Source organism: Salmo trutta, chromosome 7 (genome assembly GCF_901001165.1).
Source record: "Salmo trutta chromosome 7, fSalTru1.1, whole genome shotgun sequence".
NCBI lineage: Eukaryota > Metazoa > Chordata > Actinopteri > Salmoniformes > Salmonidae > Salmo > Salmo trutta.
This window is the reverse complement of record NC_042963.1, coordinates 19,392,013-19,419,223: the sequence shown is the minus strand read 5'-3', so window position 1 is coordinate 19,419,223 and position 27,211 is coordinate 19,392,013. Positions and strand designations below refer to the sequence as shown.

The 27,211-nt window shown below is 41.7% G+C and overlaps 1 protein-coding gene across 2 annotated transcripts in view; it reads left to right on the top strand.

Annotated features, from left to right (window-relative positions):
- Window positions 1–671: 671 nt before the first annotated feature.
- LOC115197061 (transcription factor SOX-6-like) overlaps window positions 672–27,211 on the top strand; it is a 141,341-nt gene continuing 114,801 nt past the window's right edge. Inside the window, exon 1 of one of the 2 annotated variants that reach the window (XM_029758231.1) lies at window positions 672–990. The gene's annotated coding sequence lies outside the window, so the exon portion shown is untranslated. Of the gene's footprint in view, window positions 991–1,602; window positions 1,965–27,211 lie in introns of those variants that run through there. The other variant, XM_029758230.1, reaches the window with a different exon arrangement.

Sequence of the window (27,211 nt, the reverse complement as noted above, 5' to 3'; positions counted from 1 at the left end):
CAAATTAATATAAATTCAATAATTGCTCATAGGCTATGGGCTGACTTACAAAAGCTTTGATCGTGAACATGCATGCATTTGGAATATTTACCTTATTCATTAAAATATATTGTTCTGAAATGTTACCAATTTAGAATATAGCCAAACATTTAATCAGGTAATAGCCCTTTCATTCTATTAAAATAGGGCTATAATTATTCAACAGACATGTAAGCAACAATGTCGTCGACATGTCATGATATTCATAATGCTTGATAGAATTACATTTTGATCCAAAGGTGAAGCGCCTTCATTTGTTTATCTTTTATAAACAGCGTCATACAAAGTAATTAATTAAACAAGTCACCCGGGAACAAATATTTGTTTTAGATAGCCACTCAACGAATGTGTGCCATGAAGCGTTGACATTAGACAATGCAAGTTTGGTTGCATTGACGTTGCTAAAGTGGCGGCAGTCTGATTTCCTTGTCAAATCGTTTCGTTTTTATAAGAAGCAGATTATACACTTCGCATATTAAAAATAACCCAAATGAAAACTTGTTTTACTGAAAGCAAACGAGTTCTGCGCTGTGGTCGTTGTATTTTGAAGCAAACAAATGACCATGATCATTATATAAATTCCAATAGACCAATTTATAAAACGTGACACACACTCTCTCTCTCTCTCTCGCTCCTTCTCAATGTTTTCATTCTCCGTTTCTCTCGTTAGGGAGAAGGAGTACTCTCCGTGCACGACAACAGTGAACACTCACTCACTTCGCCTCACTTTCAAATTGTTGCACGATGGGAAATGCTTAAAATAGTTATGGTAGCCAAGATTGACTAGCTAACAAAGTTACCAAAGAGCCTCTCAAGCGAACCTCACTTCGCGCACCAGAGTTTGAAGTGGCCCATGGCCACACAAGTTGCCTGTATTGCTTTCTCCACTTGATGCAGACAACATTGTCCTTTGATAATACAACGTGATACCCACGGACTGGATACATCAAGGTAAGAATAGCTCTATTGCTATATCCCAACATTTATATTAATTTGGTGCTTTGACTGGCTGTGGCTGTTTGTTGCTTCCCAGCCGAAAGCCAATGTGTAGCTTAAATCCCTGCATCATAGGTTATTAAGAGGTTATTAATGTTTTATCGTTGAGATTGATAGGCTACTATGCCTACACTTGCATGTTATTCTAAAAGGGAAAATGTCAATTGAGGCGAGTTTGGTCAGTGAACAAATTACACGTAGCCTAATGATTTGTAACATACGCCTATTGTGTTTGTCATTGCATATTACATTTACAAAATATTGTGCCTACGTTGTGTTTCAGTCTGAACTACATTGCTAAACTAAGTGTTATCAAATGCTTAATTGTAAAACGATGTCTGTAGCTTAAAGTGATATAATTCCGAGCAAGCTGGTTTATGTCAGCACATTTAACTGTAACAGGCCCACAATCCGTTTAATACAAGTCGTTTTTTTCTGCGTTCCCCATGAACTTTGCGAGCGAGCCCTGCAGCTTGAAGATAGCTGCCTGGTGGTACTGTAGGCTATTGTAATAGGAGGTAGTTTCATGTTCGTCCACATAGTGGTAGCCGGCTACTATTCATCGAAACGACGTGCGCTTTTCTGGCCACAGGGCCACCACCTCCAGTGTAAATGCCGAGCCTTTCGGAGGTCGTTCACTGTGCGCTCGGTTTACTTCGGCGCCATGTCCAAATCAGAATGCTTTTTATTCCGTTCTAATCAACCGGAAAATGGGAATATTGTCGACGGTGCCGAGTAGGGGATGTCTCTCTCACAAGTTTACTCTCTCTCGGGTCATGGAAACTGACCTTAAAAGAATGCGTGGTGAGTCATAAATTAAAATAGACGTAACCCTTCGTTCTAAAACGGATCCACTGGGAGACAATACAGAAGGAACAAGACGTTGGTCCCAGTGAGAACACGGTGCGAAGAAAGGGGAACTTCTTGAAGTAAGTTGTTCTCAATTGGAATTCTGATTGCCTAGGCTATAGCCTACATTGAACATTTTATTTTTTTGTGAACGTTTTCAAGTTGAAAACCGCATGTAGCGTAGCCTATAGACTAGACTTCTTGTCCCTATATATTTTCTTTTGACTTAGGCAGTTGTTCTAGATGATTGCCAAGGCAATAACTATTATGCTGGACAATTACGAAATGTCTTTTAATTGATTGTCATATAAACGTAGCGATTTAGGAGGAGCGTTTATTTAGTCATGCTTCACACACTTCGACTGACATTTTAGAACTGTACATTTCACCTTGCACTTAACAGTATGGACTTTTTGTAGGCTATCTTGTGAACGTTTCGTTGAGGTTTCGTGGGGTGAACTTAATAATGATACGTTTACATGTCTGGGGATAGGAGGACAAGGCGCACTGAAGCATCATAGCCTTTCTGGAAAAGCGAGATAGGTCATCACTTTAGGGAGTTTCCCAAATTTACACGCACACAAGTTCTGAGATAATGCGTCTCGGAGTGCTGCACGCCGGGTGATAACGTTTTAAAAGAGAACACTCGCACGCACTGAATTCACGTGCCAGTGATGCGGTTTTAAAACGACTAAAAAGGAAATTCACTGGATTGTGGTAATATCCGGATCACAGATTAATTTTTTGTTGTTGATCCCTCTAAACTTGTTGACACTGAGAGTGACATCCTTGTAAGGACACACAACGTTCCATCCCATTTTTCTTTTAAACAACCTAGCATATAATTGAAATGCAGCAGCCTTATTGCGATTTGGACGCATTTCAAATCCATTATCTCGAATTGAAACAGCGCCTATATTCTTCAGCTCAAGTGTAATTGTCTGTGCTCTCTAGCTAGCCAATAGAGAAGCACATTCCGGTTGTAAGCGAGAGTGTCTGTTTGAAAAACAATCCGACGACGGGACCCTTCGCGGGGGTGAAGTTGATCTCGTATACCAATTTGTTTTGAGCAGGTGCTGTGGGTTATAGTTCCCTCATAAGGTAAAGTGGCATTAGAGTGCAGTCCACGTTCAAATGGCAGACTTATAAATAGGCTTCCAATTCAGCACATTGTCCCGGGACGTGCTATCCACTGTCTGAGCAACCTAACGGTCGCGGCGCACCTGTAGCTCGGCAGGATTTAGTTATGGACCGTTCGTTTGTCGTTTCAGCGCTCGTTTCTTATATGATCTGCGCACAAATACAGCCTCCCTCATCGTTCACGCTAAACCTTTACAGTATAGCCTATTAATTATGTCAGTCCCATCAAACACGTTCATATAGGTTAGCCTTGTAACTGCCCCCAAGTGTAGGCTAACGTGTCCAACTATTTAGGCCTATTAAAACACATACCTAATATTATAAATACCTTCAAGAAGTAATACAAAAAAAAAAACACAATAAACCTTGCATTGAGAAAACTGTGACTCGTTGTCATTTCATAATTAGGCTATTATTAGCACCGGGCCTGGAATTTCTTGATTTTAGGGGAAAGGCCATTTTCCTTCAAGAGGTTCCCAATCTGCCAGGGCTCCAAGGTCATCTGCTAGGTTACCAAGACCATTAACAAACATAGGCAATTGATTTGATTTGATTTGAAAACCGAAAAACTAGCTATTCTGCTAATTAAGATAAACATAAGTGCATGCGAATGTACATATATAGTTAGCCTACATGTCAAAGTGTAGGTGATAGACATTGGCTACAACCTGTCATGTCCAGACTTATGCTGACATGAGGACGGCGCCTGAAAATAAGTGTTATAATAACCCATTCTTGAAAATATTGCATCTGCAAGAGCTAAACCTTACCTCATGGTATATTTAAGCAATAGTGAGACTTTTAATTGTATATACAGTACCAGTCAAAAGTTTGGACATACCTACTTATTCAAGGGTTTTTTCTTTATTTTGTACTATTTTCTACATTGTAGAATAATAGTGAAGACATCACAACTGTTAAATAACACATATGGAATCATGTAGTAACCCAAAAAGTGTCAAACAAATCAAAATCTATTTTATATTTGAGATTCTTCAAAGTAGCCACCCTTTGCCTTGAATACAGCTTTGCACATTCTTGGCATTCTCTCAACCAGCTTCACCTGGAATGCTTTTCCAACAGTCTTGAAGGAGTTCCCACATATGCTGAACACTTGTTGATGTCTTTTCCTTCACTCTGCAGTCCAACTCATCCCAAACCATCTCAATTGGGTTAACTTCTTATGGGCAGGTGGGATGGTAGCGTCCCAACATCCGGTGAAATTGCAGAGCGCGAATTTCAAATTACAGAAATATAAATATTTAACATTCATGAAAATACAAGTATTACATCAAAATAAAGCTTAACTTCTTGTTAATCCAGCCCCTGTGTCAGATTTCAAAAAGGCTTTATGGTGAAAGCACACCATGTGATTATCTGAGGACAGCGCCCCACATACAAAAACATGAAAAACATTTTTCAACCAGGCAGGTGCGGCACGAAAGTCAGAAATAGCGATATAATAAATGCCTTACCTTTGAAGATCTTCTTCTGTTGGCACTCCAAAAGGTCCCAGTTACATCACAAATGGTCCTTTTGTTCGATAAAGTCCTTCTTTATATCCAGCTAAACTGATAAAATCTCAGTTTAGCTGGCGCGCTTCATTCAATAATCCACCGGTTTCCCTCCTTCAAAATGTATACAAAATGAATCCCAAATGTTACCAAATAAACTTATCCAAACAAGTCAAACAATGTTTATAATCAAACCTCAGGTACCCTAATACATAAATAAATGATACAATTTAAGATGGAGAATAGTATGTTCATTTCCCGAAAGAAATAACAAAGAACGCGCTTTCACCCACGCGCATGGAAACAGTACAGCCAAAATGGGAGCCACTTAGAAAAACTACAACTTCTAGCTAATTTTTTCCAAAAACCAGCCTGAAACTCTTTCTAAAGACTGTTGACATCTAGTGGAAGCCTTAGGAACTGCAATCTGGGAGGACTTCGCCTCATAATAAACATGAAAGCCATTGGAAACAGTGGATGGCTGAATTTTTTTGTTGTTGGATGGTTTGTCCTCAGGGTTTCGCCTGCCATATCAGTTCTGTTATACTCACTTTAACAGTTTTAGAAACTTTAGAGTGTTTTCTATCCATATCTACCAATTATATGCATATCCTAGCTTCTGTGCCTGAGCAACAGGCAGTTTACTTTGGGCACGCTTTTCATCTGGACGTGAAAATACTGCCCCCTACCCAAGAGAGGTTAAACACTTTTTTGGTTACTACATGATTCCATATGTGTTATTTCATAGTTTTGATGTCTTCCCTATTATTCTACAATGTAGAAAATTGTACAAATAAAGAAAATCCCTTAAATGAGTAGGTGTGTCCAAACTTTTGACTGGTACTGTATATATACTGAACAAAAATATAAATGCAACATGCAACAATTTCAACGATTTTACTGAGTTACAGTTCATATAAGGAAATCAATCAACTGAAATAATCTATGGATTTCACATGACTGGGCAGGGGCACAGCCATGGGTGGGCATAGGCCCACACACTTGGGAGCCAGGCCCACCCACTAGGGAGCCAGGCCCAGCCAATCAGAATTAGTTTTTCCCCACAAAAGGGCTTTATTACAGACAGAAATACACCTCAGTTTCATCAGCTGTTCAGATGGCTGGTCTCAGATGATCCCGCAGGTGAAGAAGCCAGATGTGGAGGTTTTGGGGGGGCATGGTTACACCTGGTCTGCGGTTGTGAGGCTGGTTGGACGTACTGCCAAATTCTCTAAAACGATGTTGGAGGTGGCTTATGGTAGAGAATGATCATTCAATTCTCTGGCAACAGCTCTGGTGGACATTCCTGCAGTCAGCATTCCAATTGCATGGTCCCTCAAAACTTGAGACATCTGTGGCATTGTGTTGTGTGACAAAACTGCACATTTTAGAGTGGCCTTTTATTGTCCCCAGCGCAAATGGCATCTGTGTAATAATCAGTTTCTTGATATGCCACGCCTGTCAGGTGGATGGATTATCTTGACAAAGGATAAAATGCTCACCAACAGGGATGTTAACAAATTTGTGCACAAAATTTGAGAGAAATAAGCTTTTTGTGCTTATGGAAAATGTGCGTGTATGTTGTGTGTGTGTGTACAGTGCATGTGTGTGTTAAGATGCAATTTGGTTTGTGATTGTGTAGAAAATATCATATAAAACAATGGTTATTATATATATTTTTTAGATTCTCTGCACTTGGCCTTCAATACACTTTGCTTTTCAGCATTTTTTCACCAGAACATATAAGAACTTCAAAATCATTGAAACAGGTTCAATCTATAGTGCTAAGTGACTTGTACATTTTTAAGGCTCAAGTTGTCTTTTAAGAAATATATGATAAATGCTGATGTCAAATGAGTTGCTATTTGCAGCAGAGTGAATGAGTAGATCCTGTTAGCTTTCTCTTTCATCTAGGGTGACATTCTCTTGGCAATAGGAAAAGGGGCAAACGGTTGCAGGCGAGGGTGAGGGTGTTACAGGTGAGGGTGTTTGACAGCTGAGAGAGTGGGGGGAGAGAGTGAGAATGTGAGTTATAGAATACTTAGAGATTGGTACAATTGGCTGCACTCATTAGCAGCTTGCCTGCAGCCTTGCTGATGGTTATAACCATGGTAATAAAATAGAAATGGCCACAGGTGTATTTCATTAAGACACAATAGTTTTCATAGTGACTAAAACACATTTGTTAATGAATACATATTCATTAATGTTACTAGTTTTTTCATCCTTATTCTGACCCTGTTCTTTTGTCGTCATTTTGTTTGGCTTATCCTTATTAGATTAAGCGCATTCTGCTTCTAAACACTATACATTTATTATATTTGTATTACTTAAATTACGTCCACATTTGCACTTTTTCCCTCTGCATGTTGTTTTGAGATTAAAGGTGTCATTCAGAAAGCTTTATTCTTGTTAGTGACAGAGCCAGAAAGTCATAATTATTGGTTGTTGAGCTCTTTCAAAGGACACCAGCACCCAAATTGGACATGTGTTGTACAAACAGACATTAAACATTTAGCCGTAAGTATTTCTCTCCATCTCGTAAGTACATATTAGCCAGCCTATACTTATCTGTGGCTGTACGAAACACCCAAATTGCAGTCTTGCTGCTGAAAAAGAAAGGTTGAAGCTCTAGTGAATGAGCACTTGAAGTACAGCAGCATATGCCTGTACGTTCTTCAACCACAATGCCAGTTGAGGGTGGATTGAATTGCTTTCTATTTTCCCTCCACCATATAACCTTGGAACCCGATTTCCCATTTTGCCAGTTTTCTTTTTCCTGCTCACTTTCAATGGCTGTAATGACCTATCCTTTTTGTGGGTGCTGCTCTTCAGAAGTAGGATCTTAATTTGATCATTCCGTTGCAGGAGAACTTTCTGCAATGGAGGAAATGTAAGAATTGTAGTGTATTTGAGGTTTAAAAGAGAGAGCTTTGTATTAGAGGTTGACCGATTATGATTTTTCAATGCCGATATGATACCGATTATTGGAGGGCCAAAATAAGCCGCTACCGATTAATCGGACGATTTTTATATATATTTTTAACTATGACAATTACAACAATACTGAATGAACAATGAACCCTTTAATTTTAACTTAATATAATATAATACATAAATAAAATCTATTTAGTCTCAAATGAATAATGAAACATGTTCAATTTGGTTTAAATAATGCAAAAACACATTGTTGGAGAAGAAAGTAAAGTGCAATATGTGCCATGTAAAAAAAGCTAACGTTTAAGTTCCTTGCTCAGAACATGAGAACATATGAAAGCTGGTGGTTCAATATTCCCACTTAAGAAGTTTAAGGTTGTAGTTATTATAGGAAACGTTGACGCCTCAACTATTTCTCTATACTATTTGTATTTCGTATACCTTTATCTATTGGATGTTCTTATTGGCACCTTAATATTGTCAGCCTAATCTCAGGAGTTGATAGGCTTGAAGTCATAAACAGCGCTGTGCTTCAAGCATTACTAAGAGCTGCTCGCAAACGCAGTAGAGTGCTGTTTGAATGAATGCTTACGAGCCTGCTGCTGCCTACCACCGCTCAGTCAAACTGCTTTATCAAATATCAAACCATAGACTTAATTATAATAAACACACAGAAATACGAGCCTTTGGTCATTAATATGGTCAAATCCGTAAACTATCATTTGGAAAACAAAACGTTTATTCTTTCAGTGAAATACGGAGCCATTAATCATAGCTAAAGTTGCGGCCGGCTGCAACAGAGCCTGGACTCTAACCAGGATCTCTAGTGGCACAGCTAGCACTGCGATGCAGTGCCTTAGACCACTGCACCACTCGGGAGGCCCAGATAACCTGCTTTCTAAGTACACCGACCTTGCTGTAACCCAGGCAAACTGAATCTGTTTTAATATAGCCAAGCTGTCGGTGAGTCGGGCAGCGTTGATCTGTCCCAATCCAACGGACAGATGTTAAACTCAACTCCCCGGCCCATAGGAATCTGGACTCTCGCAAGGCGTAGGAGATTGGGGAGGCAGTCTGGCCACCCTTCATCTATCCGAGAAGATCCCATCCAACTATCAAACAGCTTTGCCCTGCTTGAGACGGACCTACCAGCCCCCAGGAGTCAGCACGGATCCTGGGTATATAACAACAGCCGGCTGCCGCCCAGTGGCCCCCTCCCCCACGACCACCGCAGTTCAGCAGGTTGGTGACTCAAAACAGAAGGGTCTCGGGCCATCCTCCACCTTCCTGGGGTTTCCAACGCCATCCTCTGTGGCTGGTGCGAAGAGTCAGGCTAGCCTGGCTTGAAGCCTCCATCCCCCCTGTCCGAGGCAGTCCCAAACCGCTCCCCTTCTTCGTTCCCCATCGGATTCCATCATGACCACCATCATTGTGGGCAGCTCAATGGTGAGAGATTTTGGCCTGCCTATGGTCTGTAGACCGACCAAGTTCCACTGTCACCCAGGAGCCTGTGTCAATGACAGGAACTCCCTCTTCTGGCCAACTACTCCAATATTGACACCATCGTCACTCACGTAGGTTTTAACGACCTTTGTTTTAGGCAGTCTGAGGACTACAAAAAAAGTCAACAACCTGCTAGCACAGGGAAGATGATTATCTCTGGCCCCCTCCCGTGCTACTGATAGGGTTTTGAACTTTTCAGCCGACCCGTTGCACTACACGAATACCTGAAGAAACTTTGCAATGACAGGAATGTCTTTTTTTGTGACAACTTTGATTTGCTGTGGGAGCAACCAGCACTTTTTAAAAGAGATTGGATTCACCCTAACCGCAGGAGTTCCAGGATTATTTCCAGTAACATCGCAAACTGTTTTTGAGACTGACATACAGGGTCTGTATGGTAGTGCTCCAGGTCTCTCATTTCTCTCTGGTCTCTCAGGTCAGAATATGCAACAGAGGACTTGGAAAGCATATTAACTCCTGTAGAAATGGCACTATAGTTATTGTGAGTAACCTAATTTATGTTCCTTTAACTCCACCTTCTGGTGAGTTTATACAAACTGTCATCTCCTACCATTCTGATAGATTGGACACTGTCAGACAACGCGGTAGTAGCGTTAATAATTTGTTTGTTATTCCATTGGTTACCTCGAGGCAGATGCCTCAGGGGCAGAGTGGCCCACACATGGTGCTTTTACATGTTAGAGCAATCACTAGTAAAACCTTTCTCGTGAATGACCTCATTACTGAGCGCAAAGTTGATTGCATGTTTCTCACTGAAACATGGCTGTCATCAGGCTGTAGTGCCACTCTTATTAAAGCCCCCCCCCCCGGACTACAGCTTTTCATACTCTATCAGAAAAGGGAAAGGGTGGGGGGACAGCCTCTATTTTTACTAATGATCTCAGCTGTAAGGACATTTCGTTTGGCGACTTTAGGTCTTTTGAGCATCATACTATACTGTTTAAATATCAGCCATCAGTGCTGACCAGAACTCTGTATAGGCCATCAAAGCACTTCCCCACTTTCTTTACTGATTTCTCTGAACTATTGTCTATTGTCCTTGAGAACTATGATAAAATCATTGTATTGGGCGATTTTAATATTCATGTTGACAAAGAGACTGACTTCAAGGCTATTGAATTTATGAATCTTTTTTTGAGCTCTATGGACTTTATCCAACATGTTACTAGGCCCATCCATGACCGCGGCCATAATTTGGATCTGGTTATTACCAAGGGTCTTTCTATTGACATATCCTCTATTGTTGATGTTGCTTTATCTGATCACCACTGTGTTTTTTTACTACCTTGTTGCCCATAGCACAGGGTAATACTGAACGTGTTATTAAGAAATGCTACCTTACCTCAGATGTTGCTACAGATTTTATTGAATGTAGGAACCTATTCTGCCTTCCTCTTGTGATGATTTAGTTGATAACTTTAATAGCAAATAAAGGACAACCATTGATGCCATAGCTCCAGTATGGTTGAAAAATGCCCGATCCAAATGGAGAGCCCCTTGGATGAGTGAGGAAACAAATCAATAAAAGAGAAATTGCAGTAAAGCAGAGCCAAAGTGGAGAAAGCGAAAGTCGCAGGTTCGTTATGATATTCTGAGAGCAACTTGGCATATATACAGTGCATTCAGAAAGTATTCAGATCCCTTCCCTTTTTCCACATTTTGTTACATTACAGCCTTATTCCCCATTTTTTTAAACATCTCATCAATCTACACACAATACTCCATAATGACCAATCAAAAACAGTTTTTTTGAAATATCACTTAAACAAGTATTCATACCCTTTATTCAGTACTTTGTTGAGGCACCTTTGGCAGCGATAACAGCCTCAAGTCTTCTTGGGTATGATGCTACAAGCTTGGCACACATGTGTTTGGGGAGTTTTTCCCATTCTTCTCTGTAGATCCTCTCAAACTCTGTTAGGTTGGATGGGGAGTGCAGCTGCACAGCTATTTTCAGGTCTCTTCAGAGAGGTTGGATCGAGTTCAAGTCTGGGCTCTGGCTGGGCCACTCAAGGACATTCAGAGACTTGTCCCGAAACTACACCTGTGTTGTCTTGGCTGTGTGCTTAGGGTCATTGTCTTGTTGGAAGGTGAACCTTCACCCCAGTCTGAGGTCCTGAGTGCTCTGGAGTGCTCTTTTTTATCAAGGATCTCTCTATACTTTGCTCCATTCATCTTTCCCTCGATCCTGACTAGTCTCCCAGTCCCTGCCGCTGAAAAACATCCCCACAGCATGATGCTGCCACCACCATACTTCACCTTGGAGATGGTGCAGGTTTCCTGCGGACATGACGCTTGGCATTCAGGCCAAATACTTCAATCTTGGTTTCATCAGACCAGAGAATCCAAGAGGGCTGTCATGTGCCTTTTACTGAGGAGTGGCTTCTGTTTGGCCACTCTACCATAAAGGCCTGATTGGTGGAGTTCTGCAGAGATGGTTGTCCTTCTGGAAGGTTCTCCTGTCTCCACAGAGGAAGTCTGCAGCTCTGTCAGAGTGACCATCGGGTTCTTGGTCACCTCCCTGACCAAGGCCCTTCTCCCTCGATTGCTCAGTTTGGCCGGGCGGCCATCTTTAGGAAGAGTCTTGGTGGTTCCAAACTTCTTCCATTTAAGAATGATGGAGGCCACTGTGTTATTGGGGACCTTCAATATTGCAGAAATGTTTTGGTACCCTTCCCCAGATCTGTGCCTCGACACAATCCTGTCTCGGAGCTCAACGGACAATTCCTTCAACCTCATGGCTTGGGTTTTGCGCTGACATTTACTGTCAACTGTCTGACCTTATATAGTCAGGTGTGTGCCTTTCCAAATGATGTCTAATCAATTGAATTGGCCACCGGTGGACTCCAATCAAGTTGTAGAAACATCTCAAAGAGGATCAATGGAAACAGGCTGCACCTGAGCTCAATTTCAAGGGTCTGAATGCTTATGTGAATAAGATATTTCAGTTTTTTATGTTAAATTCATTTGCAAAAAATGTATTAAAACCAGTTTTCACTTTGACATGATGGGGTATTGTGTGTAGATTGATGAGGAATTTTTAAATGTTTTATCCATTTTAGAAAAAGGCTGTAACGTAACAAAATGTTTCTAAGTTGATCACCAATAATCAGAATAGTATGAGGGTGCTCTTCTCGACCATTGATGGTCTACCCCCGCAAACCCATGTGAACTTTCCTCAAAATCTAAATGTGATAAGTTTGCGGCATATTTCAGAGATAAGGTAACAAACATTAAGCTAGGTATCAGTCAAGCAAGATGATAAGTTTGATGATATGTGCCCTACCCTAACACGCAAAGGCACTATAGATTTATTTTCCCAGGCTGACGCAGACATGCTCAGGAAAGTGATCACAACTTAAGCCTTCTACCTGCCTTCTCGATCCTATCCCCACCACCTTCTTCAAAACTGTTTTAAGTGCAAGCTATTGTTAATCACAGGCACTTTCCTCACCACACTACTTTTCGGCTAATCTCCAACCTTCCATTCTTAAGCAAAATTCTGGAGAAATTGGTTTTCAGACAGCGAAATGATTTTGTGCCCACCACAGCACAGACACAGCCTTAGTTAAAGTGATACATTATCTTGTAGCCGACATAGATGCCAAACAGCTCTCTGTACTCTTGGATTTAAGTGTTGCATTCGATACTGTTGACCATGATTTCCTTCTGGACAGACTGGAGAGGTGAGTTGGCCTCCACAGATAAATTATTAGACTGAATTAGTGATTTAAATACTTGGATGGCTCACAACTTCCTCCAACTAAATCAAGACAAGACCGAGGTACTTATTGTTGGAGCCAAAGTACAGAGCGAGAATCAATAAAGATAAAACACCAGGTAAAAAAACTAGATGTCATTTCAGATTCTGAACTCAATTTCAAATCACACATTAGGAATGTGACCAAAATAGGTTTTTACGATCTGAGGAACATTGCCAAGGTACAGCCGTTTCTCTCTCAGGCTGATACAGAGAGACTCATCCATGCTTTTATTACAAGCAGGCTTGACTACTGTAATGCTCTCCTGTCTGGTCTATCCAAGAAAGCCATTGGTCAATTGCAAAACATATAGAATGCTGCAGCACGGGTGCTGACCTAGACCAGACAGTGAGCACAGATTACACCTGTTTTAAGGTCTCTGCACTGGCTGCCTGTGAGTTTTACAATACATTTTAAGATTCTTCTATTGGTTTTTAAATCAATCCATGATTGTGCACGATGTCAGACATGCTTTTAAGTTATGTACCCAGTAGATCCCTCAGGTCCTCTGGCACTGGCCTTTTAACTATCCCAAGCCTAGGACCAAGAGGCATGGAGAGGGAGCCTTTTGTTGTTGTGCCCCCAGCCTCTGGAATAGCCTGCCAGAAAACCTGAGGGGGGCCCAAACTGTGGACATATTTAAAAGAGATCTTAAAACACACTTTTTTAGCTTTGCTTTTCCTTAGGGTGCTCTTTAGTCATTCAGTGTTTGTCATTATTTAGTTTTTTTATCCTCTTGTGTTTGTTGTGTAGTTAATTGTTTTTATTAGTTATTTCCTGTGAAGCACATTGCATTGCATCCCATGTCTGAAATGTGCTGTATAAAGCTTGATTTGATTTGATGAAAAGGCTTCTGAAGTTTGTAATTTCCACTTTGAAATTACAGACTTGATTTTCCCTTACAAAAAATACATCAACCCCTACAAAAATGTCCATTAATTATAATCCCTAAATTCACATTTCCTGTTGCGACAGGATTGTTTTCCTGCTGTAGCAAACTGGCTCAAATTAAGATCCTGCACCCCCACCATCCAATTATAAGTCTGAATGGGATCATACCTGACAAACCAGTAATAATAACAACCCAAACTGTGCTTGGGCCTCCTTCTGAGAGAGTCACTTAAGTGTGTTTGCGCCTCTCTCCCCAAATGTACTTCACTATTAGACATCGTACACGAACATGCCCCTTGAACTCACCACAGCAATCAAACCAGTACTTTTCCGTTCCCCAATGTATAGCAGTAGTTCTCCTGCGTCTCCAGCCACCAAAACATTTATTTCTCCTTTTTGTGATCCCCTTATCTCTCTCCTTCACCCCCTGTCCTCTTTTGAATACATTGAACCCAAGGTCATCTTGTCTTTAAGGGAATCCTCCAATATATTCTAAGCATTCCTGAAGCTAACAGTGGCAATGGGCTGTACCTGCAGGCTGCAGCATAGGGGGAGTAAAGCAGTACTTTTGAGTGAGTGGTTTTAGACAACAGGCCTCAACAAAGGAACGTGGCAGTATCAACACAACCTTCAAATCGTGACTTCCACCACCACCCAACAGGGAGAAAACCGCTGGATCGGCAGCCGTCTTAATCATCCGTTTATTTAGGCTTGTCAAAGATAATACCTGGAGGATTCCATGTAAAGCCCACAGGATATGACATCATGAGCCAGCAATGAAGGAACCCAAAGCCAATCCAGTGATGAATAAAAAAATACAACTAAAATACTTACCCTACAAGGTACTGCTGGTTTTCTCTTCTACCTGATAATTCATTGCACCCACCTGGTGTCCCAGGTCTAAATCAGTCCCTGATTAGAGGGGAATAATACAAAAAAAAGCTGTGGAACTGGCTTTGTTTTCTAGATTTGAATTTGAGGAAGATCTAGAGGCACTCAAACACCCTCCGTGAACCTGCCCATTCCATGTACTGTATCTCCCATTGCATCCAGCTTGGCCAGGCAGCAGATAGTCTGATGCTTGCATGGTGTATGCAAAATAGATCAGTGTCCCTTGTATATATTCGCCACTGTACTGTCTGTAACTCCCATCATTGTAACTTTATTAGTACGTCTTTTTAAAGACTGAATCATTGTAAAAGAGAAACATATTTCTGCCTGGGCTTTTCTCGATCGTTCGATGACTGTCTTCTAAACGTTGGTGGTACAGCCAAAAGGACATGTCAAGGACCTGTCCTCTGAAAGTACACTGTAGGTAAACTGCTGACCTTTTTTTGGGGGGGGGGGGCTCCTTAAAAGCCAATGAAGTGCTGACTTTTGGATCAGTCTCCTTGGTTTTAGCCAATGGAGTGCTGACTTTTGGATCGTTGACAGAGTGAGATGGCCTAGTAGTGACTGACACTTGTGCTTCAGTCGCTCTTATTGCACTACAGCAAATTCTTTGTTTATTATGGAAGCCTTGAGGATTTACCACAGTGGGAAAGAACACCCGCTAGGCTAGCAGTTTTGCTGACGTCCAATAGCTCTATTACTCTCTCTCTCTCCCCCTCTCCCCCCCATTTACTTCCCCTTGTAATGTTTCAATGTTTTGCTTTCCCTCCCTCTCGTCTTTCACTTTACCTTATTTCACCTTACCTCGTTTTACATCAGAGATGTGTTAGTTTAGTATGTGCATTAAAGCCTTAATTAACCTTAATTAGGAGGTAATTGGCTAATAATACCTCTAGCTGTTTAGAAGGCAGAAGGCGGCAGCAGGTTTAGTTCCAAGAATGTTGCTTAGCGTCTTCAACTACTAGTCAATGCAATCGTAAAGACATGTAACATGAATGGGTTATGAACAGGTTCTAAAACAGACTATGAACAGGCTATGAATGGTCTCCAGACCAGGAAGTTTACAATCCCTGAAGCTGTCTTCCACGAGCGCCCCAGCCGCAAGGACACACCAAGGAAAACTAGGAAAATGTGAACACTTGACTTGGATCGAAATGGAAAAACAAATCATAATGAAGTTAAGCCTGGCTTTCTTTCTGGTGTGTCAAGGGAGAAAAATGGCTTTCCTTCACGAAACAAAAGACGCTCTATAGAAGAAAGCTGTGAACGAGTTACCGTATGAAATAACAAAACATAGACTAGCTTTTGTTAGGCTCCACTCCCACACATTTCATTGTGTGCTTTACGCACGGTCAAAAGGCTGACACCAGACGTGACGAACAAAAGGGTGAGAAGGTGTTGATGTTTGTCTGTCTGCGCCACATTGCCTCTAGGTGGATGTGTGTGTCACCTCGAGTTCTCTTGGGTCGCTGGGTCACGTGGCCTTTGGCTCGATCATTTCACACCGCACTGTTGACCACCTGCGAGACTGTCTAAGAATTATTACCAGTTATCATGTTTTTGCTAGTGTTACTACCGTTTGTGTTTAAGAACATACCGTTAACAATGGTTTGCATAAATGTTGAGTTAAGAGCTTGAGTTCATGAATGTGTTCCCAGAATCCTATTGGCAGAGCTGGATTTGAACCTCCAATCAGAGTAAAGTGCACAATTAACAAACGCCTTGACTCTTTTATGAGATCCTGTGATTTGTTCTCCGCGGTATTGACGTACTCTACATCTACAGTTTGTCTTATTCTGGATGGGGTTGAAAAAGGGAAATGTGCTGAAATGTTGTGGTGAGGGTTTGAGGTTTGGCCTGCCAATGCAGTTCCCATGAGCCTCTCTGACCATCTGAAAGGGCTGCTGAAACTGGCGCATGCCACAGACATACAGATGCACTGGCATAACACACTTGCGCACACACACACACTTGCCCTCATACACGCACGTATACATAGCACAAGCACACACACACTTGCACACACACACCCAAGCAGGGTATACTGTATGTATTGATGTGTGTCACAGTATGTGGTTATGTCGAGATGTTGTGTAACATATTTTGGTGCCTGGATGAAATGCTCCAGCCTTCAACTCCCATGAGCCCACACTTCACCATTCTCACAGAGGCTGCTACTAATGGGGCGTGGCGGCAACGCTCGGGGTGTGAGGCCTCCGAAACGGGTGTGTGGTCGGACCGCCAGGGGAAGGACAGTGGTCCCATCCACCCATGACCCTATAGCCGACGCTAATTGGTCGGTGGCCAGCAGCTGTCGACGCAGGCTGTTCCCGTGGTTTCCAGCTTGGAGAGAGGCCTTTAATCAAACTGTCGTCATTACGAGGTGGTGGTGAGAGTTGGGCCCACAGTAAGACTGGCTCTTGTTTGGAAGCCTGGGAGGGGGAGTGAGGCCACAGGGAAAGGGATGGGTTCGGGAAACCCAGAATAGAAATGCACTAGTACGCTTTGATTGACAACCCTGAAATCTCTCCATGTGAAATACAATTGAGCGTTACGCGGTGTATAACATGGTATTCTGTGTTTTAAGAGTCCAACCATGGGACACAGTTCAAGAGACAAGCAATGATGTAGCGTTAAAACTTGTATTAGGCTATATGTTTCTCTCACATGCCTTATTTGTATACAGTATACTGTACAGCCTTGTTTAAACAGGAATCCTATTCGCTGGGCTGCGGAGGCATAGTCTTTCTGGATGACGGATTATTGAAGAGGGGCTTTGGCACCAGTACTGACTGGGCTGGACTACTACTGGACTGCATGTGACCTCATGTAATCTAACACACTGTATACGATATGACCGATAGCAGTTGAGGTGCACTGACATTTCTATTGAAGAGTTTCTCAAACGCTCCTCTCGTCTTGCCACTGTAGCGGTGTGTACAGCAGCCCATCTGAAGATAATTACAGATATTTCACGGGACCCACCTGTTGTGCTGTCAGCACCGCTATCGCAGCCCTCATGCTACCAGGCCTTTCGGCAGTAGCCGCAACGCTAGCCTTGCGTTAGCAGTTAGCATTCGCCATGAGATGGGCGCTAACCAACTCACCTACAACCACAGAGTTGTTAACCCAATGAGTCCCACCTTAACGCCGGCGAGTTTTGGACTACTAACCCTTTTTAAGATACAGACTGAGTAACCGTGGCTGAGCTACACCGGTATTTGTGACCGGTATTCGGCCCAGGGCCGAGTCTTTTTACAAAAACTTCTGTAATGTTAGAACGGTTTGAGCAACAAACTATTAAAACCTATCGATGAAAAGCTGAGACTCCCACGAATGCACATATTTTGCTCTATGGCGCTCACAAGTGTCGGTAGAAGGTAAGGGGTTCTTCTACATAGAAGATCATAGGGAATCCCAGGACATAGTGTCTGAAATGTTATAATAAGCTCACAAAAAACTCAAAACTCCACACGGTTGTCACTGACTAGTTGGATATTCATTTCCCAAATTGATGATTGCAACTGTTTATGTCAAAGTGTTTTGTGTTCTAGTTGTAGCCCTGGTTGTCCTGAAAAGAAAATGTTAAAACACTTCACTGTGAGTTCTAACGAAAAGCCGAATCAGTCTCGGGACTGATAGGGTTATTAAGGGAGATTGGTCGGTCTGGCTTGCCGGACCTACGCTGATTTAGAAGCCAGTGTAGCCATAGGAGAATAATCTTTCTCATGGCTCCCAACTTATTGTTTCTCTTTGTAAGGGCCTCTCTTCAGTAGAACTGGAAAATAGCTGCCTCAGCAGGCTGTGGTCATGTGTAGTCTCATTTCGCAGAGCTTACAAGGTGTCCCCCTTTTGAATACAGCAAATATAGGCTGGCTTGTGATGTCAATTGTTATTGTTGGATGCATGCTGTAGGAAAAATCTAATTTGCTTTACTTAAGCTCTTGTCATAAAGGCGCTATTGTGGCACCCATGGCCTGTTTGTTAAAGTGTTGCTGGCTCTACTCGTACCATATATTGTTAAACTTCATGTGTGCTTTTACCGCGCTAGCGTGCCGCCGGTCTCAATGCACAATGGACTCTGTGCCTGTTTTGTTCACGGTGCACACCGGAAAAGGGTTAAGTGCCAACCTTTTTATGAGACACATTTGTGAATAAGAGCAGCCATGGAAGCCGCCATAGATGATTGTATGTTCTTGTGCTCGTTTGTCATTGCGTAACACACTTCTATAGTTGGTGGTCCAGATGAAAGAGAATAATGACGAGTGCTTTCGATGGTGTCGAACAACTACACATACACCCCCTTTCTGACAGGCAGGTTTGTCATGGGCGATTAACAGCCAATCAGGTTGCCAACTCTCTTCAAGTTCTAAGGCGATTGGTTGTGATTCAGAGTTCGTCTTCTTTCGAAGAGGAGAGAACTCACCGCGTTGCACGTGCACAATATTAGGATCCGTGGGAGTGATGAAGGTAGCTGAAGCAGATAGGTTGAGGATCAATATGTGTCTTTCTATCTTTCTTTGCTTCTTTTCTAATCCTGCCTTCTCAAGCACATACCATTCCTGTTTAACCTCAAGTTAAGGGGACGTTCTGCTGAATGTGCATTTCACTTGATTAAAGCAGTGGTCAGCACGACAGAAGCTTGTCTCTGGAGAAAAGGTAGACGAGACAGTAAAGAGACAATGAAGATCCGATTAAACGGCTCTCACCCTTTTCCTGACCTAAGAAAGCAGCTTCAGCACCCCACTGTAAAGGACTTTTGGAGTGAGCACGTTTTTTAGACATTTCCTGACTTAAAGGAAAACACCACTCAAAAACAATCTTGTGGTATTTGTTTCATTAGTCCACATGTCAGCAACAAGTTTTCAAGATATGGAACTTTAAAAATACAGAAAGTGTCACAGTATGATGCGTTTTGAATCATATGAAAGTAACTTGTGGCAAGTTGATGCAAAACGCATCATTATGATGATGTGGCAAGTTACAATTTGCTTTTGGAAAGTCCTATATCTTGAGAACTTGATTTCTGACACGCAAAACATTTCGGGACTGTATCAACAGGGGACCAATGAAAAAAAATACCTAAAGATAGTTTTTGAGCAGAATACTCCTTTAATAGAGACCTGTCTAACTCCCCCATCTCAATTCCACAACACACTGTACACCGCCTTCCTTGAGTTCCATCATATGGTAGATTTGTGTTCCTCCACTAAATCATTTCCCTCTCTCGTAGATTAAGCCCCCCCGTTTCCCACTGGATTCATTTACTTTTACGCACGCAGCAATTAATTATAGACCTGAGCTGGCCTTGTAAATTAAAGCATGCCAGTTGCTATGTTAATTGCCCTGACAGTTTAAATAGTTGTTGGGGCCATGACACAGTCAACATGAGGTTGATGCTGTGCAACTCTTCAATACAGTTCTGTCAAATGATACTGCTCTGGGATCAGTCCCCTTGGTTCTGTGTTTTGTCGCCTTCATGGGTTCTTACGATATCTCCACACAGGTCAGGAACTGTTTCTTTGTGTTTTTCTCTCTCCGACTTTGTATTTGTACTTTAAAAGTTTTAAAGTTCAGGGCCGCCAGAAAACTTACGGCGAGGCGGCATTTGCCACAGCACTTTCCAATCAGGTGTGGCAGCTCCACACCACTTAAAATCTATCGACGCAAAGCATTAAAAAGAGGGGCAAAGTGCTGTTTTTTCTTTTATTGATTTGCCTCATGATTTGTCAACTCACGTACAATTTCTCTATCCTTCACATCGGTGTGCTGCCGCAGGCTCTTTGCTTGACCAATCAGAATCACAGAAATCGCGGGTTGGGCGGGCTGGGCACAAAGCTCAAGGCATGCTCGCCACTTTCCTCCGGTATTTATTTAGCAAGCGTGATAACACATCACTCCCGACAGACACAGGCAAAACTCTTACATTAATGTACGTGCCTATACACCTAAACATAAGCGATCTGATATGCTGTATTGCATGGAAACAATACTATTTTTTCAGTCTGATCAACTGTACATTTTAGTCATTTAGCAGACACTCTTATCCAGAGCGACTTACAGTAGTGAAGGCATACATTTCAATTCATGCATTTTTTTGTTGTTGTTTTGTTTTGTACTGGCCCCCCGTGGGAATGGAACCCACAACCCTGGCGTTGCACACACCATGCTCTACCAACTGAGCCACAGAGAAGGCCACTGTACGCTACTTAACAGCAGCTGCATAGTCTAGCCTACTATGTGTTATGTTTGTTCCTTGTATAATGACAAACTACATTTAATCAACATATACTTCAGCTAGAAAACTCCTTGTTCAGCCATGCAAGGCATTCTTCACCCCCCCCGCATACCCTGCTGGGTAACATAGTCTAAGTGTTATTAACATATAACAACACACTATGCACCCTGTCCCTCTGGCCAGGGTAAACGAAGCGGTAACGTTGTGTATTTATAGCCCATTTGTTTGTGAGGAAATGTGAATGGGATCAAATTTGGTTTATATTCAAACTTGGGCTGACTAGGCTACCGAGAACTTTTCAATCCAAAATGATTAGCTGGAATTAAATCAAAAAACACAATAGCAAATTTTTTTTAAAATTAGGTCTACAGTTGCATCTGAGTTTTATTGTCCAATCATGTTGCTTTCTCCATGTCTGTGCATAGGAACCCTCCCTAGGCCTTCTTAGGAATATAATTAATATAAACAAGTACAAGGTTGCTGCAGTTCGACAGGGTTTTCATCTTCCTCGAGGCCAGGAGTTTTTTTTAAAAACCATGTGACCTGATTAGAAAAACTATAAGGTCCAGAGTTTTACCTGGTTAGGTTACCAGATCAGGAAAAACTATGGGCCCCAGATTTTTTTTATTTATTTTTTTACACCTCACCACTCTGGGACCTGTGGTATATATCTCTTTTGGTAGTGTTATGACTGTTGAACTTTCATTTACGGTCTCTACGAGTTCATAGGTCTGCCTTTCAGGGGTCTGTCAGGGGTCTGTTTTCCGAGAACTCTGTCTAGGCCCAAGAAGGCACTTCTTCTCACGATAGGTATTTTCATGCGAAGACCGTCGGGCTCCTCGACTCCCTCGCAGGGCCTCCTTTCTTCTCTCTCACGCAGTGACGTGTTTGTGCATACCAACAAAAGAAGAGAAATCCTATTCACGGATTGACGTTCGCCCTTGTTTTTACAACGTTCAGGGAGAGTTTGCAGAGTGGAACAGGCTTTGTCTTGAAAACCGGGAAACAATGGCAGCGAGCATAATGTAATCTTGCCTAAGTGTACCGAGCAAGGGTGAGGTTGAGACTGATGTGTTGCCACTTGCCCCCTTTCCCCTCACCTCTGCAATATTTCATGTTAACGACGGCTTCAATAATGCTTGTTGTCAGTTAAGTCGATTCAGTGTTAACCAGGTCTTTTGTGAGCCAGCACCATAGCATTTCAGTCATGCAAGTCATCCCTTACCTTGTTCCCCTCATGAATGTGTTGACTTGGAGTTTTCATCCATACTGACATCTGGGTCGTTTTCAGTAGGTATGAAACAAAAGAAAGTGGCCCGAAACGGGGAGATACTATTTGAACCCCATATAAAAAAAGGCTTCTTTTCTGAAAACATTTTGCTACAGTTTGTCCTAATGAACACAGCCCTGGTGTCTTGGAACCCCTTATATTGGGGGTTGCATTTTCAATTAGTGAAAGAGTGGCTACAAAAACAAGGCATTAACCAGAACATTATAAAGGTACAGTATCGTTCCCTGCGGTACAAAAATCAAAAAATACACAATGTACATTCAGAGGTACACATAATGATCTCACATGGTACCGTTTGGTTCCTTTTACGGTACATGTATATGTACATTCAGAGGTACACATAATGATCTCACATGGTACTGTTTGGTACCTTTTACGGTACATGTATATGTACATTCAGAGGTACACATAATGATCTCACATGGTACCGTTTGGTACCTTTTACGGTACATGTGCGGATAAAGAGTATAATGGTACCCCATTTTTCTACCTCATATTTTGAATATAAAAGGTACAATCATCACACTCTCAAAAAAAGGGGTACATTTACATTTACGTCATTTAGCAGACGCTCTTATCCAGAGCGACTTACAAATTGGTACAATGTGAAGGTACATTTCTGTTTACCAGTGTACAAATTATTTTTGTGTACCCTCAATACCCTCAATACCCACCATAAGGTACAAATATGATTTTTTGCCACCTAAAAGAAACTAATGGCTTTGTCACTGGGGTGGTACCTGAAAAAGGCACATTTCCATAATTATTATGATCATCATAGTTCCCAACATGCTCTACTACAGGTAGATAAAAAAAAAATACAAATTCAAACTGTTGGAATTACACATCACTTTGCAGGCCAGCATGACTTGCAGGTAGGGCTGCAAAATTCTGGTAACTTTCCCAAACTTCCCAGGTTTTCCAGAAATCCTGGTTGGGAGATTAATGGAAACGAGACGGAATAAGCAGGGAAACCTTCAACCAGGATTTTTTGAAAATCTGGGAATTCTTGGGAAATTCCCGGAATTTTGCAATCCTACTTGCAGGCCTGATGTGGCCTGTAAACCATGAGTTTCAGGCCACTGTATTAGGGTACAACTAGACCTCAAAAGGCCTTATGACATATGTAATGTATTGTATATGTGCCTAGGAACTCACTTGAAGGCCACAGGACTGAAAATGAATGAATTCAACAACCATGTCTCTGTCACCAACAAATAGGCAAGGTATCCAGGGAAATTATATTGGAGGCGTGGCTTAGTGGGGGTGTGGCTTTCAGATAATACTTTTTTGCCACCTGTGAGTGGAAGTGTTGTACCAGTTTAAGTGGTCTATGGTAGAGGTACATTTGTCACGTATAAGGAACAAATGGCTTTGTCGCTGCTGTGGCACTATATAAAGGCAAAAAGCATGCTTGTGTACATGTGGAGAAAGGTACTATCTGGGGTAGAGGTCAACTGATTAATTAGGGCCGATTTCAAGTTTTCATAATAATCGGTAATCTAAATTTTTGGACACCGATTATATTGCAATCCACAAGGAGACTGCGTAGCAGGCTGACCACCTGTTACGTGAGTGCAGGCAGCAAGGAGCCATGGTAAGTTGCTAGCTAGCATTAAAAACAAAACAATCATAAAAAAACTATCAATCAATCTTAACATAATCACTAGTTAACTACACATGGTTGATGATATTACTAGTTTAACTAGCTTGTCCTGCGTTGCATATAATCAATGCGGTGCCTGAAATTGTGTCACTTCTCTAGCGTTCTGTGCAAGCAGAGTCAGGGTATATGCAGCAGTTTGGGTCGCCTGGCTCGTTGCGAACTGTGTGAAGACCATTTCTTCATAACAAAGACTGTAATTAATTTGCCAGAATTATACATAATTATGACATAACATTAAAGGTTGGGCAATGTAACAGCAATATTTAGACTTAGGGTTGCCACCCGTTAGATAAAATATGGAACGGTTCCGTATTTCACTGAAAGAATAAAAGTTTTGTTTTCGAAATGATCGTTTCCGGATTTGACCATATTAATGACCTAAGGCTCGTATTTCTGTGTGTTTATTATATTATAATGAAGTCTATGATTTGATAGAGCAGTCTGACTGAGCGGTGGTAGGCAGCAGCAGGCTCGTAACCATTCATTCAAACCGCACTTTCCCAGCGATGCTTGAAGCACATCGCTGTTGATGACTTCAAGCCTATCAACGGTATAGAGAGAAATAGTCCTATAGAGAGATATAGAGAGAAATAGTCCTAAAATAACTACAACCTAAAACGGCTTAACTGGGAATTTTGAAGACTCGTTAAAAGGAACTACCAGCTTTCATATGTTCTCATGTTCTGAGCAAGGAACTTACACATTAGCTTTTTTACATGCCACATATTGCACTTTTACTTTCTTCTCCAACACTGTGTTTTTGGATTATTTAAACATGTTTCATTATTTACAGTTGAAGTCAGGAGTTTACATACACCTCAGCCAAATACATTTAAACTCCGTTTTTCACAATTCCTGATATTTAATCCTAGTAAAAATTCCCTGTCTAAGGTCAGTTAGGACACCACTTTATTTTAATGTGAAATGTCAGAACGATAGTAGAGAGAATTATTTATTTCAGCTTTTATTTCTTTCATCACATTCCCAGTGGGTCGGAAGTTTACATACACTCAATTAGTATTTGGTAGCATTGCCTTTAAATTGTTTAACTTGGGTCAAACGTTTCGGGTAGCCTTCCACAAGCTTCCCACAATAAGTTGGGTGAAATTTGGCCCATTCCTCCTGACAGAGCTGGTGTAACTGAGTCAGGTTTATAGGCCTCCTTGCTCGCACATGCTTTTTCAGTTCTGCCCACCAATTTTCTATAGGATTGAGGTCAGGGCTTTGTGATGGCCACTCCAATACCTTGACTTTGTTGTCCTTAAGCCATTTTGCCACAACTTTGGAAGTATGCTTGGGGTCATTGTCCATTTGAAAGACCCATTTGCGACCAAGCTTTAACTTCCTGACTGATGTCTTGAGATGTTGCTTCAATATATCCACATCATTTTCCTTTTCATGATGCCATCTATTTTGTGAGGTGCACCAGTCCCTCCTGCAGCAAAGCACCCCCACAACATGATGCTGCCACCCCCGTGCTTCACGGTTGGGATGGTGTTCTTTGGCTTGCAAGCCTCCCCCTTTTTCCTCCAAACAGAACGCTGGTCATTATGGCCAAACAGTTCTATTTTTGTTTCATCAGACCAGAGGACATTTCTCCAAAAAGTACAATCTTTTTTCCCCATGTGCAGTTGCAAACCATAGTCTGACTTTTTTATGGTGGTTTTGGAGCAGTGGCTTCTTCTTTGCTGAGTAGCCTTTCAGGTTCTGTCGACATAGGACTTGTTTTAATGTGGATATAGATACTTTTGTACCTGTTTCCTCCAGCATCTTCACAAGGTCCTTTGCTGTTGTTCTGGGATTGATTTGCACTTTTCGCACCAAAGTACATTAATCTCTAGAAGACAGAACGCATCTCCTTCCTGAGCGGTATGACAGCTGCGTGGTCCCATGGTGTTTATACATGCGTACTATTGTTTGTACAGATGAACGTGGTACCTTCAGGCGTTTGGAAATTGCTCCCAAGGATGAACCAGACTTGTGGAGGTCTACAATTTCTTTCTAAGGTCTTGGCTGATTTCTTTTGATTTTCCCATGATGTCAAGCAAAGAGGCACTGAGTTTGAAGGTAGGCCTTGAAATACATCCACAGGTACACCTCCAATTGACTCAAATGATGTCAATTAGCCTATCAGAAGCTTCTAAAGCCATGATGACATTTTCTGGAATTTTCCAAGCTGTTTAAAGGCACAGTCAACTTAGTGTATGTAAACTTCTGACCTACTGGAATTGTGATACAGTGAATTATAAGTGAAATAAACTGTCTGTGAACAATTGTTGTAAAAATTACCAAAACTATAGTTTGTTAACAATACATTTGTGGAGTGGTTGAAAAATAAGTTTTTATGACTCCAACCTAAGTGTATGTAAACTTCTGACTTCAACTGGATTTGAGACTAAATTGATGTTATTTATGTATTATATTAAGTTAAAATAAAAGTCTTCATTGTTCTTTCAGTATTGTTGTACTTGTCATTATTACAAATATTTATCAGTATCTGCTCTTTTTGGTCCTCCAATAATCGGTATCAATATCGGCGTTGAAAAATCATAGTCGGTCGACCTCTAAGCTGGGGTACAATTATGTACCTGTAAATAAAAGTTCAAAGGAGGACCTTACAGGGTACTGCCCCTGTGACAAGAGGCTGTACCCCTTTAGGAACAAATCGAATCCTTTCTTTCTGAGAGTGTAGCACCGTCAGTGAGTACTCAGTGGATCCACTAACCTAAGCTCGTCATTTCCGGATCAATTGACCTCTATTGTAGTTTAATTGACCGTTGCTGTAAAACAGTATCTGAGTAGTGCTGTGCTTAGTACTGCATTGACATCGCAACACCGAAGCTCAGGGGCTGCAAGTGTTATCGAGATGCTCTCTGTCTCACAGTGTCTCTTTGTCTACTATTGAATGTCTCAGTGTTTTTTTTCTGAGCAGAATTGACAACTGGGACGAGACAACACATGGATGTTTTAGTGTGCCGGCAATGTACTGTATTCATGTGTTTGTCCGACTGCATGCCTTGCACCATGTGTGTATTTCTCCACATATTCATGTGTTTGTCCGACTGCATGCCTTGCACCATGTGTGTATTTCTCCACATATTTACCCTGGTTGTATCACTGTACCGTCTGTCGTTGGTCTCTCTTGACTCACGAAAGCTATTATCTCACCAACTACCTGACATTTTGCCAAACAGGTTGCTAGCTACCCTATAATTGAACCATTTCCAGATCCTCACTCAAACAGGTATGTTCTACAGCTGCCTGAATGTTCACCTAGCATGGACAGTAATATTTGACAGCTGATAGAACACTTGCCAAACAGGTAGCAGCCTTTTCCCAGTTCTTAGGGAAGGCCTGGGACGTATATGTGTGGAGGGGAGAGACTGGTTGTCGGTTTGTGTTTGTGTGTGTGTGTGTGTGTGTGTGTGTGTGTGTGTGTGTGTGTGTGTGTGTGTGTGTGTGTGTGTGTGTGTG